Source organism: Aethalodelphis obliquidens, unplaced genomic scaffold, assembly GCF_003676395.1.
Source record: "Aethalodelphis obliquidens isolate GAN/ISIS:26980383/991018 unplaced genomic scaffold, ASM367639v1 scaffold39, whole genome shotgun sequence".
Lineage (NCBI taxonomy): Eukaryota > Metazoa > Chordata > Mammalia > Artiodactyla > Delphinidae > Aethalodelphis > Aethalodelphis obliquidens.
In genome coordinates, this window is record NW_020837983.1 from 9,613 (window position 1) to 22,748 (window position 13,136).

Consider the following 13,136-nt stretch of genomic DNA (forward strand, 5'->3'; position numbering starts at 1 on the left):
GAAGACCAAGCCTCAGCACTCAGCCCCCACCCGCCCCGGCGAGTGAGCAGACAAGCATCTCAGGCTGGTGAGTGCTGGTCTGCACCGATCCTCTGTGTGGGAATCTCTCCGCTCTGCCTCTGCACCTCTGTTGCTGCTCTCTCCTCTGAGGTTCCAGAGCTACCCCGCAGTCCCCGCCAGGGAATGGTATTCCTAGTGTGTGGAAACATTTCCTCCTTCACAGCTCCCTCCCACTGGTGCAGGTCCCGTCCCTATTCTTTTGTCTCTGTTTTCTCTTTTTTTCTTTTGCCCTACCCAGGTATGTGGGGAGTTTCTTGCCTTTTGGGAGGTCTGAGGTCTTCTGCCAGCGTTCAGTAGGTGTTCTGTAGGAGTTGTTCCACGTGTAGATGTATTTCTGGTGTATCTGTGGGGAGGAAGGTGATCTCCGCGTCTTATTCTTCCGCCATCTTCCCCTCCCAGGTATCCGTTTTTTCTAGACTTTTCTTTCTTCAGCTCACAAAGGGGCCCCTGAGGATTAAGCAGAGGAACGTCAGGGTTTCTTCCAGGCCAGCTTCAGCCCTGGGATGTTCAGGGAAGACTCTCATTACAAACCTCAGTTTCTGAGGCTCCTGGCTTATGGCCATTTAGTATAGGAGGAGGCTCCTGGCTGGGGATGGCTCAGACAAAACGATGCAGGTTCTAATCTGTGGCAGTGGGCAGTGGGGGGGGGGGGGGTCAGTGCAGGAAGAGGCATTCGCTGCCTTAGGCATTTAAACCATTGCCTTCTCTTCAGGATGGCTCACCTGCAAGATTCTGTGGGGTCCGCCTCCTGGCACCATGCTACAATTGCCGGATTTTGGGTCTGGAGCAACCCAGGTCTTCGTCCGGCATTTCCGGAGAGTGCTTTCTCTTCGGAGCACGTCTGGGGACTGGCTTCTCTGCTTCCACCTTGGCTGGCATGGCCAAAGGAGCATCTTCCATGGGGAAGAGAGGGAAGACATTCCAGTTTGGAAGAATAAAAGCAAAGACACACTCTTCTCTACCTTGTCCTGCCCCAAATATAAATTCATAGCACCCTCACATTTTTACAACTATGGGCTTAAAAAGACCAGGAGCTTAAGGGGCCTACCCGGTGTTACACAGGTAGTGGAGAGGTGTTCTGTTCAATGGTTAGGTTCATGATGGGGCTCCGGATTTACAGCTGATAGGAATGTGAGGACAAGCTCATGCCATTTCAAACATTTCCAAGTGATACTGAGAGAGATGTTAAGGTGCAAAATGAGGGTGCTGAATGACCTCACAAAGTGGGAATGGTGGGCCCATTTTAACATGAAATTGAAAAGAAATTCATGACAAAAGGACATAATAGAAAATGACAACATAATCATAACACTCCCCTCTCCCGTGGAAGTAAAATTCATTAGAATCCTCTCTCTCTCTACCATGAAAGGATGAGATAAAGTCTCAGCAGCAGCCCCCGTGAAAAACATGGTCAACAGGGTGAAGAGGTGTTACTAAGACCATATGGTGCGACTCAGAGAAGCAAAGAGACAACTCTGCCCTTAGCCTGATGAGGCCCACAGGAAGGAACATTTGTGGCAACCTTGGATAGTGTGGCAATGAGAGAGAACCTTCTTTAGGAGGGGACTCCCTGCTGCCGACCTTGAAAGAGCAAATATGGGACATTCGTTTACTGTGGCTCTTGCAGAGGCGATGTGCCCAGAGGTTGGGCCACCCTGCTTGACAATCAAAGCACCTTGTATTCCTGTGCTGCTTGAAAGCTCCAATCGCCGGATTTTGGGTCTGGGGCAACCCAGGTCTTCGTCCGACCATTCCAGAGAGTGCTTTCTCTTCGGAGCACGTCTGGGGACTGGCTTCTCTGCTTCTACCTTAGCTGGCGTGGCCAAAGGAACATCCCCGTAGAGCCGGCAGCCACCAACCAGGCAGTATGTCTCCCCGTGCCAGCCCAACTGCGTTTCTCCATACCCGTGGTACAGGACATGGTAGTGACCAGGTGTAGGACGAGAAACGGGAGGCACTACTGCTGCAAAGAAAATCAGAACTGATCAGTCACTTCTGCTGTGCACAGTCTCCTGCCAGAATTTCCCTCTCTCATGTCTCTCCCAGTTTCTGGCTGAAGACCTTTTAATCTACTTGACGTCCAAAACACAGCCTTGGCCCATCATCTCTATGAGTCCCTAGAGAAGGGACACTGGCTGCAAAAGCAATCCCTAGAGCCTAGGGCTGCAGCAGATGAGGAAGTCTCTTCACCGTTCCCAGGGAAAACAGTAGAACCCGAAAGTAATTGCAATCATGATCCTCTCCATCTCTCCCTTCCGCAACAGAGAAAACATTTCTTGCAGTCTGTCACTTCTGAGGCTTTCATGGAAATGTCTTTCAAGTTTTGGAAAAAAATAATCTAATATAAATTTGTTAAGAACCCTGCCCACCTTGGCAACCCCTCTTGGGCCCCATTTATACTGCCTATTTCAACCACACTGAACTCTAGCTGTCTAATACTTTTATGTCGATTAGAACAAGGACAAATACTGAGGCAGAGTGATCAGGAGACTCAGAACCGGGTTCTGGGTACAAGTCTAGGCTCACATCAACCCAGCCTCCTGGGACACCATCTCCTCAGCCCTCCAGTCTCATTAGCACTTCATCACCCCCCCCCCTTCGTTCTTATGGTCTTCCCATCAATATGGCAACACCCTCTCCCCTAGTACTCAGCAACTCAGTAAGGGATGTGTCTGAGGGGACCGATATAGATGTCTCCATGATAGCACAGTGGTGCCTGGGTTTGAAGGTGCGGTTCAAGAGTGGCCCTGTTCCTCAAACCGCTCCATTTACAATTTGCCAACAAAAATGCACTTGTCTTTTGTTAAGAGGCCAATCAGGAAAGGGTCTGAATGGAAGCATCCTGTAGCCCAAAGGGTAAGGCTACATTTATAAAGCTCAGAACCGTCCTGCACACTTGTCCAGGGATGACCTTTCACTTGTCCTCAGCAGTGAGAACTGTGCGTCCCTGAAGGCGTCCCAGGTCACCGGTATTACTTACATCTGGGAAAGTGCTCAGCTGTACGTAGTTGGCAACCCCCACAGGAACATGTGCCAGCCAGGTGAGGTTGTGTGTGTATCATATCTCATGTAGAGTTGCCCTGTCTGGGTGTACCTGCTGCACTGCCCACCCAGGGAACAGAGCACAGGTTAGAGTACACATACACTATCCGGTCACACATTCTCACACAGACAGCCAAAAAGATTGGTATCTGGTGGAGAACTGGTAGAGAAGTTTCTCTGAGTGCAGCCCGTTTGCACAGTTATGCTGCCATGGAAACTCTGAGAACGCCTGTGACGGCATCACTACCCAGTGAGGTCATATATGGAACCTTTGACTTGAGGGGCAGGCTTGAGGAGGAGGGACAGTTTTGTGGAGGAGAACAGGGTAGAGGCAAAGGTACTCTGCCTCGCCCCTCACCCTGGGCCTCCCCACCCATGCCCTAGTGTAGTAGACACCCCACGTGGGGCGTGCCGGTGGGCTGGCACAGCCACAAGGGGCCACAGGAGGGCAAGAGAGACCCATATTCTGAGTTTGGCTTGAGAGACAAAATTAACGTAAGAGACAGCTAGGTTGTATGGCACTGACCCTAAGAGGCAGAGATTTGTGTGGCCTGGGGAATCAGGGAAGGCTCCTTGGCAGTCGGCCTGAAGGACAAGTGAGATTTGGACCCATGCGGAAGAGAGGGAAGACATTCCAGTTTGGAAGAATAAAGGAAAAGACACACTCTTCTCGACCTTGTCGTGCCCCAAATATAAATTCATAGTACCCTCACATTTTTACAACTGAGGACTTAAAAAAACCAAGAGGTTAAGGGGCCTACCCAGTGTTACACAGGTAGTGGAGAGGTGTTCTGCTCAATGGTTAGGTTCATGTCGGGGCTCCAGATTTACAGCTAATAGGAATGTGAGGACAAGCTCATGCCATTTCAAATATTTCCAAGTGATACTGAGAGTGATGTTAAAGGTGCAAAATGAGGGTGCTGAATGACCTCACAAAGTGGAAATGGTGGGCCCATTTTAACATGAAATTGAAAACAAATTCATGACAAAAGGACATAATAGAAAATGACAACATAATCATTACACTCCCCTCTCCCCTAGAAGTAAAAATCATTAGAATCCTCTCTCTCCACCATGAAAGGATGAGATAAAGACTCAGCAGCAGCTCCCATTGAAAAACATGGTCAACAGTGTGAAGAGGTGTTTCTAAGACGATTTGGGCCGGCTCAGAGAAGGAAAGAGACAACTCTGCCGTCAGCCTTATCAGGCCCACAGTAAGGAACAGTTGGGGCAGCCTTTGATAGTGTGGCAATGAGAGACAACCTTCTTTAGGAGGGGACTCCTTGTTGCCGACTTTGAAAAAGCATAGATGGGACATTCGTTTACTGGGGCTGTTGCAGAGGCGATGTGCCCAGGAGGTAGAGACTGCTTCGACTACCATTTTAGAGGTTGGGCCACCCTGGTTGAAAACCACAGCACCTTCTATTCCTAAACTGCTTGAATCAGCGGGTGCATGTTAGGACACACGAAGTCAGGCCCCATTGGAGCAGACTGCCTTTGGGAGTGGTAGAATGTAAAATGAGAAGGGGAATGCTCTGGAGGAGCTTTGTCATGGCAGATGGGCCAGCATGAGACCATTCAGATTCTCCAAGGCTCCAGAGATTACTTGGCTGGGAGCATCCCTCTGATGTGGTGGGGGAACTTCTACCTTAATAGGACGTGGCTGGGCATCTGGGGGAGGCAGAATAAATGGTTTATTAATTATGAGAGCGAGAGACTCACCTGGGGGGTTCCACAAAAGCACTTAAAAAGACTTGTACCTGGATTCTTGAGCCAACCCTAAGAAAACTTATCTAGATGTGGAGTAGGGCTCAGGAAGCTGCACTTTTAATAAGCTTCCTGGGCAGTCCCACCACAGTGGTCCATGGATAGAATGACCAAATTATTGTGTATGCTCAGTTGCTTTTGGGAGTCAAAGTGGGCAATATGAGAAACTGCAGCAGCCCTACGTATAAACAGGGAATATTCAAGGCAAACAGAGGTGTTTAGTTATTCTATGCATGAATCAGATTTGAGAAAAGCTAGCCTGCTGGTTAAAGAACACAACCCTTCCAACACACAGACCAGATTCTGTCCTACTTACTTGTGTGATTTTGACCAAGTTCTTTTATCCTTCTGACTGTTTCTTCATATGGAAAAGAGCTATGGCTGTACATTTAGCACAATATTCTCTTTTGGCAAAAGTTGCTCTGGGTCCATTTGTGTTCTCTGCAACTTAATCCTTTCCAGTGCGCAAGCATTTTTAAGTTGTTTGGTGAAGTATTACATTTGACTTTCAACTGTTCATTACTTTGGGCAAAGCTTATGTAGTGCTGCAGAGACTACAACCTATGCAGAGATAGTGAGGGGATGTTATAAGCTTATTCTGCCGGTTTATTCAAAAGTTTAACCTTTTCTCCTTTTCCTCAACCTGCCACCAAGAGATGAGAAAGAAGGCAGAGCCTGGAAATGCACACCAAGCAATACTTCTGGGGAGTTAGTTGGAGCGGGAGAGCTGCCGCCTGAGCCCAGCTCTGCTTAGCCGTGCGGGTCGGTGGCGTGTCCAGCGGCTGTGGCGGAACCCGAGGGTGCTGGGCATGGGCCCGTGTCACGGCTGCACTGGAGCGGTAAGTGAGGGCCATGGGCCGTTCTTGCGCGGCCGCCACATTCCCAGACCGGCCGCCAGCCCTCCTGGTTCCTTCGCCGCTCCGCGCCGCCGGGAGCCGGGAGCCCAGAGCAGCCCGCAAACGGGCACCTGCGCCCGCCGCCCAGCGATACATCTACACGTGGAACAACTCCTACATAACACCTACTGAACACTGGCAGAAGACCTCAGACCTCCCAAAAGGGAAGAAAGTCCCCACGTACCTGGATGTGTGTATGAAAGGCTCTTGGTGCTGCAGCCAGGAGTCAGTGCTGTGCCTCTGAGGTGGGAGAGCCAACTTCAGGACACTGGTCCACAAGAGACCTCCCAGCTCCACGTAATATCAAATGGCGAAAATCTCCCAGAGATCTCCATCTCAACAACAGCACGCAGAATCACTCAACGACCAGCAAGCTACAGTGCTGGACACCCTATGGCAAACAACTAGCAAGACAGGAACACAACCCCACCCATTAGCAGAGAGGCTGCCAAAAATCATAGTAAGTCCACAGACACCCCAAAACACACCAACAGACGTGGACCTGCCTACCAGAAAGACAAGATCCAGCCTCATCCACCAGAACACAGTCACTACTGCCCTCCACCTGGAAGCCTACACAACCCACTGAAACAACTTTAGCCACTGGGGACAGACACCAAAAACAAAGGGAACTACGAACGTGCAGCCTGCAAAAAGGAGACCCAAAACACAGTAAGATAAGCAAAATGAGAAGACAGAAAAACACACATCAGATATAGGAGCAAGATAAAAACACACCAGACCTAACAAATGAAGAGGAAATAGGCAGTCTACCTGAAAAAGAATTCAGAATAATGATAGTAAAGATGATCCAATATCTTGGAAATAGAATAGAGAAAATGCAAGAAACATTTAACAAGGACTTAAAAGAACTAAAGATGAAACAAACAACGATGAACAATACAAGAAATGAAATTAAAAATACTCTAGATGGGATTAATAGCAGAATAACAGGCAGAAGAATGGATAAGTGACCTGGAAGATAAAATAGTGGAAATAACTACTGCAGAGCAGAATAAAGAAAAAAGAATGAAAAGAACTGAGGACAGTCTCAGAGACATCTGGGACAACATTAAACGCACCAACATTCAAATTATAGGGGTTCCAGAAGAAGAAGAGAAAAAGAAAGGGACTGAGAAAATATTTGAAGAGATTATAGTTGAAAACTTCCCTAATATGGGAAAGGAAATAGTTACTCAACTCCAGGAAGCACAGAGTCTCATACAGGATAAATCGAAGGAGAAATATGCCAAGACACATATTAATGAAACTGTCAAAAATTAAATTCAAAGAAAACATATTAAAAGCAGCAAGGGAAAAACAACAAATAACACACAAGGGAATCCCCATAAGGTTAAAAGCTGATCTTTCAGCAGAAACTCTGCAAGCCAGAAGGAACTGGCAGGACATATTTAAAGCGATGAAGGAGAAGAACCTACAACCAAGATTACTCTACCCAGCAAGGATCTCATTCAGATTTGATGGAGCAATTAAAAGCTTTAGAGACAAGCAAAAGCTGAGAGAGTTCAGCACCACCAAACCAGCTTTACAACAAAGGCTAAAGGAATTTCTCTAGGCAAGAAACCCAACAGAAGGAAAAGACCTACAAAAACGAACCCAAAACAATTAAGAAAATGGGAATAGGAACATACATATAGAAAATTACCTTAAATGTAAATAGACTAAATGCTCCCACCAAAAGACACAGATTGGCTGAATGGATACAAAAACAAGACCCATATATATGCTGTCTACAAGAGACCCACTTCAGACCTAGAGACACATACAGACTAAAAGTAAGGGGATGGAAAAAGATATTCCATGCAAATGGAAACCAAAAGAAAGCTGGAGTAGCAATTCTCATATCAGACAAAATAGACTTTAAAATAAAGACTATTAGAAGAGACAAAGAAGGACACTACAAAATGATCAAGGGATCGATCCAAGAAGAAGATATAACAATTGTAAATATTCATGCACCCAACATAGGAGCACCTCAATACATAAGGCAAATACTAATAGCCATAAAAGGAGAAATCGACAGTAACACATTCAGAGTAGGGGACTTTAACACCCCACCTTCACCAATGGACAGATCATCCAAAATGAAAATAAATAAGGAAACACAAGCTTTAAATGATACATTAAACAAGATGGACTTAATTGATATTTATAGGACATTCAATCCAAAAACAACAGAATACACATTTTTCTCAAGTGCTCGTGGAACATTCTCCAGGATAGATCATATCTTGGGTCACAAATCAAGCCTTGGTAAATTTAAGAAAATTGAAATTGTATCAAGTATCTTTTCCGACCAAAACGCTATGAGACTAGACTTCAATTACAGGAAAAGATCTGTAAAAAATACAATCACATGGAGGCTAAACAGTGCACTACTTAATAACGAAGTGATCACTGAAGAAATCAAAGAGGAAATCAAAAAATACCTAGAAACAAATGACAATATAGACACGACGACCCAAAACTTATGGGATGCAGCAAAAGCACTTCTAAGAGGGAAGTTTATAGCAATACAATCCTACCTTAAGAAACAGGAAACATCTCGAATAAACAACCTAAACTTGCCTCTAAAGCAATTAGAGAAAGAAGAAGAAAAAAAACCCAAAGTTAGCAGAAGGACAGAAATCATAAAGATCAGATCAGAAATAAATGAAAAAGAAATGAAGGAAACGATAGCAAAGATCAATAAAACTGAAAGCTGGTTCTTTGAGAAGATAAACAAAATTGATAAACCATTAGCCAGACTCATCAAGAAAAAAAGGGAGAAGAGTCAAATCAATAGAATCAGAAATGAAAAAGGAGAAGTAATAACTGACACTGCAGAAATACAAAAGATCATGAGAGATTACTACAAGCAACTCTATGCCAATAAAATGGACAACATGGAAGAAGTGGACAAATTCTTAGAAATGCACAAGCTGCCAAGACTGAATCAGGAAAAAACAGAAAATATGAACAGACCAATCACAAGCACTGAAATTGAAACTGTGATTAAAAATCTTCCAACAATCAAAAACCCAGGACCAGATGGCTTCACAGGCGAATTCTATCAAACATTTAGAGAAGAGCTAACACCTATCCTTCTCAAACTCTTCCAAAATACAGCAGAGGGAGGAACACTCCCAAACTCATTCTACGAGGCCACCATCACCCTGATACCAAAACCAGACAAGGATGTCACAAAGAAAGGAAACTACAGGCCAATATAACTGATGAACATAGATGCAAAAATCCTGAACAAAATACTAGCAAACACAATCCAACAGCACATTCAAAGGATCATACACCATGATCAAGTGGGGTTTATTCCAGGAATGCAAGGATTCTTCAATATATGCAAATCAATCAATGTGATACACCATATTAACAGATTGAAGGAGAAAAACCATATGGTCATCTCAATAGATGCAGAGAAAGCTTTTGACAAAATTCAACACCCATTTATGATAAAAACCCTGCAGAAAATAGGCATAGAGGGAACTTTCCTCAACATAATAAAGGCCATATATGACAAACCCACAGCCAACACCATACTCAATGGTGAAAAACTGAAAGAATTTCCACTAAGATCAGGAAAAAGACAAGGTTGCCCACTCCCACCACTCTTATTCAACATAATTTTGGAAGTTTTAGCCACAGCAATCAGAGAAGAAAAGGAAATAAAAGGAATCCAAATCGGAAAAGAAGAAGTAAAGCTGTCACTGTTTGCAGATGACATGATACTATACATAGAGAATCCTAAAGATGCTACCAGAAAACTACTAGAACTAATCAATGAATTTGGTAAATTTGCAGGATACAAAATTAATGCACAGAAATCTCTTGCATTCCTATACACTAATGATGAAAAATCTGAAAGTGAAATCAAGAAAACACTCCCATTTACCATTGCAACAAAAAGAATAAAATATCTAGGAATAAACCTACCTAAGGAGACAAAAGACCTATATGAAGAAAATTATAAGACACTGATGTAAGAAATTACAGATGATACAAATAGATGGAGAGATATACCATGTTCTTGGATTGGAAGAATCAACATTGTGAAAATGACTCTACTACCCAAAGCAATCTACAGATTCAATGCAATCCCTATCAAACTATCACTGGCATTTTTCACAGAACTAGAAGTAAAAATTTCACAGTTTGTATGGAAACACAAAAGACCCCAAATAGCCAAAGCTACCTTGAGAACGAAAAACGGAGCTGGAGGAATCAGGCTACCTGAGTTCATACTCTACTACAAAGCTACAGTAATCAAGACAGCATGGTACTGGCACAAAAACAGAAAGATAGATCAATGGAACAGGATAGAAAGCCCAGAGATAAACCCACGCACATATGGTCACCTTATCTTTGATAAAGGAGGCAGGAATGTACAGTGGAGAAAGGACAGCCTCTTCAATAAGTTGTGCTGGGAAAACTGGACAGGTACATGTCAAAGTATGAGATTAGATCACTCCCTAACAGCATACATAAAAATAAGCTCAAAATGGATTAAAGACCTAAATGTAAGGCCAGACACTATCAAACTCTTAGAGGAAAACATAGGCAAGACACTCTATGACATAAATCACAGCAAGATTCTTTTTGACCCACCTCCTAGAGAAATGGAAATAAAAACAAAAATAAACAAATGGGACCTAATGAAACTTCAAAGCTTTTGCACAGCAAAGGAAACCATAAACAAGACCAAAAGACAACCCTCAGAATGGGGGAAAATATTGCAAATGAAGCAAGTGACAAGGGATTAATGTCCAAAATTTATAAGAAGCTCATGCAGCTCAATAACAACAACAAAAAAAAACAACGAAATCCAAAAATGGGCAGAAGACCTAAATAGACAATTCTCCAAAGAAGTTATACAGACTGCCAACAAACACATGAAAGAATGCTCAACATCATTAATCATTGGGGAAATGCAAATCAAAACTACAATGAGATATCATCTCACATCAGTCAGAAAGGCCATCATCAAAAAATCTTGAAACAATAAATGCTGGAGAGGGTGTGGAGAAAAGGGAACACTCTTGCACTGCTGGTGGGAATGTGAATTGGTACAGCTACTGTGGAGAACAGTATGGAGGTTCCTTCAAAAACTACAAATAGAACTACCATATGACCCAGCAATCCCACTCCTGGGCATACACCCTGAGAAAACCATAATTCAAAAAGAGTCTTTTACCAAAATGTTCATTGCACCTCTATTTACAATAGCCAGGAGATGGAAACAACCTAAGTGTCCATAATCAGATGAATGGATAAAGAATATGTGGCACATATATACAGTGGAATATTACTCAGCCATAAAAAGAAATGAAATTCAGCTATTTGTAATGAGGTGCATAGACGTAGAGTCTGTCATACAGAGTGAAGTAAGTCAGAAAGAGAAAGACAAATACCGTATGCTAACACATATATATGGAATTTAAGGAAAAAAAATGTCATGAAAAACCTGGGGGTAAGACAGGAATAAAGACACAGACCTACTAGAGAATGAACTTGAGGATATGGGGAGGGAAGGGTAAGCTGTGACAAAGCGAGAGAGGCATGGACATATATACACTACCAAACGTAAAATAGATAGCTAGTGGGAAGCAGCCACATAGCCCAGGGAGATCAGCTCGGTGCTTTGTGACCACCTAGAGAGGTGGGATAGGGAGGGTGTGAGGGAGGCAGACGCAAGAGGGATGAGATATGGGAACATATGTATATGTATAACTGATTCACTTTGTTATAAAGCAGAAACTAACACACCATTGTAAAGCAATTATACTGCAATATAGATGTAAAAGAAAAAAAAAAAGCAATACTTCTGTGTCAGTTTGACTTTTATTCCTCTGCCAGTACTTCACAGAGAGATTTCACCAAAAGTGCCTAAGCTTGCCATGGCTATTGTCGTGAAGAAAGTTTCTCTCTATTTCTAGTCACATCCACTTTTCCTTCTCCTGGGGGCTTAATGGATGATTGGGGGCAGGAAATAAATTTTAAACTAAAATATCAAAAACAAAAACAAAAAATACAATTGTTCAAGTGTTCTTTTTTTTTTTTTTTTACATTTTTTTTGGAGTATAATTGTTTTAAAATGGTGTTTTAGTTTCCGCTTTATACCAAAGTGAATCAGTTATACATATACATATGTTCCCATATCTCTTCCCTCTTGCGTCTCCCTCCCTCCCACCTTCCCTATCCCACACCTCTAGGTGGTCACAAAGCACCGAGCTGATCTCCCTGTGCCATGCGGCTGCTTCCCACTAGCTATCTATTTTACGTTTGGTAGTGTATATATGTCCATGCCATTCACTTTGTCATGGCTTACCATTCCCCCTCCCCATATCCTCAAGTTCATTCTCTAGTAGGTCTGTGTCTTTATTCCTGTCTTACCCCTAGGTTCTTCATGACATGATTTTTCTTAAATTCCATATATATGAGTTAGCATACGGTATCTGTCTTTCTCTTTCCGACTTACTTCACTCTGTATGACAGACTCTAGGTCCATCCACCTCATTACGAATAGCTCAATTTCGTTTCTTTTTATGGCTGAGTAATATTCCACTGTATATATGTGCCATATATTCTTTATCCATTCATCCGATGATGGACACTTACGTTGTTTCCATCTCCTGGCTATTGTAAATAGAGGTGCAATGAACATTTTGGTACATGACTCTTTTTGAATTATGGTTTTCTCAGGGTGTATGCCCAGGAGTGGGATTGCTGGGTCATATGGTAGTTCTATTTGTAGTTTTTTAAGGAACCTCCATACTGTTCTCCACAGTGGCTGTACCAATTCACATTCCCACCAGCAGTGCAAGAGTGTTCCCTTTTCTCCACACCCTCTCCAGCATTTTTTGTTTCTAGATTTTTTGATGATGGCCATTCTGACTGGTGTGAGATGTGTAATACCAAGAATGAACTGCAATGTAAACTATGTCATGTAAACAGATGTAAACTATGGACTCTGAATGATTATGATGTGTTAGTGTACGTTAAACAGGTGTAATAAATGAACCACTCTGGTCGGGGGATGCTGATAATAGAGGAGGCTATGCATGTGCAGGGGCAGTGAGTATAAGGGAAATTCCTGTACCTTCCCCACAATTTTGCTGTGAACCTCAAACTGCTCTTTTAAAAAGTATAAATAAATAATAAAAGAGAAATCATATCTTTCAAGAACAAAGAAGTGGGGGAAGAAGGGGTACGTCTCCGTCAGAGAATTATTAGCACTACTTTCCCTTCTACTTAGGGCTCTAAGGCATTAGGGCCATATGCTACAAACAACGTTCAAACCAAAATAACAAATGAAGATTACCACTACTAAGATGAGAAAATGAATGTGTTGAGATG

General features: G+C 43.2%; 1 long non-coding RNA gene across 2 annotated transcripts; it reads right to left on the minus strand.

Moving 5' to 3' along the window:
- Positions 1-478: 478 nt before the first annotated feature.
- On the minus strand, positions 479-12,304 carry LOC113633292 (uncharacterized). 2 transcript variants are annotated; one of them, XR_003438135.1, is made up of 4 exons: positions 12,259-12,304; positions 1,736-2,020; positions 783-953; positions 479-507 (listed from the first exon to the last, which is right to left on the minus strand). It is a non-coding gene; the product is annotated as an uncharacterized LOC113633292 (long non-coding RNA). The 2 variants fall into 2 exon arrangements; XR_003438134.1 differs by having other exon boundaries at positions 1,736-2,023.
- Between the last annotated feature and the right edge of the window lie 832 nt (positions 12,305-13,136).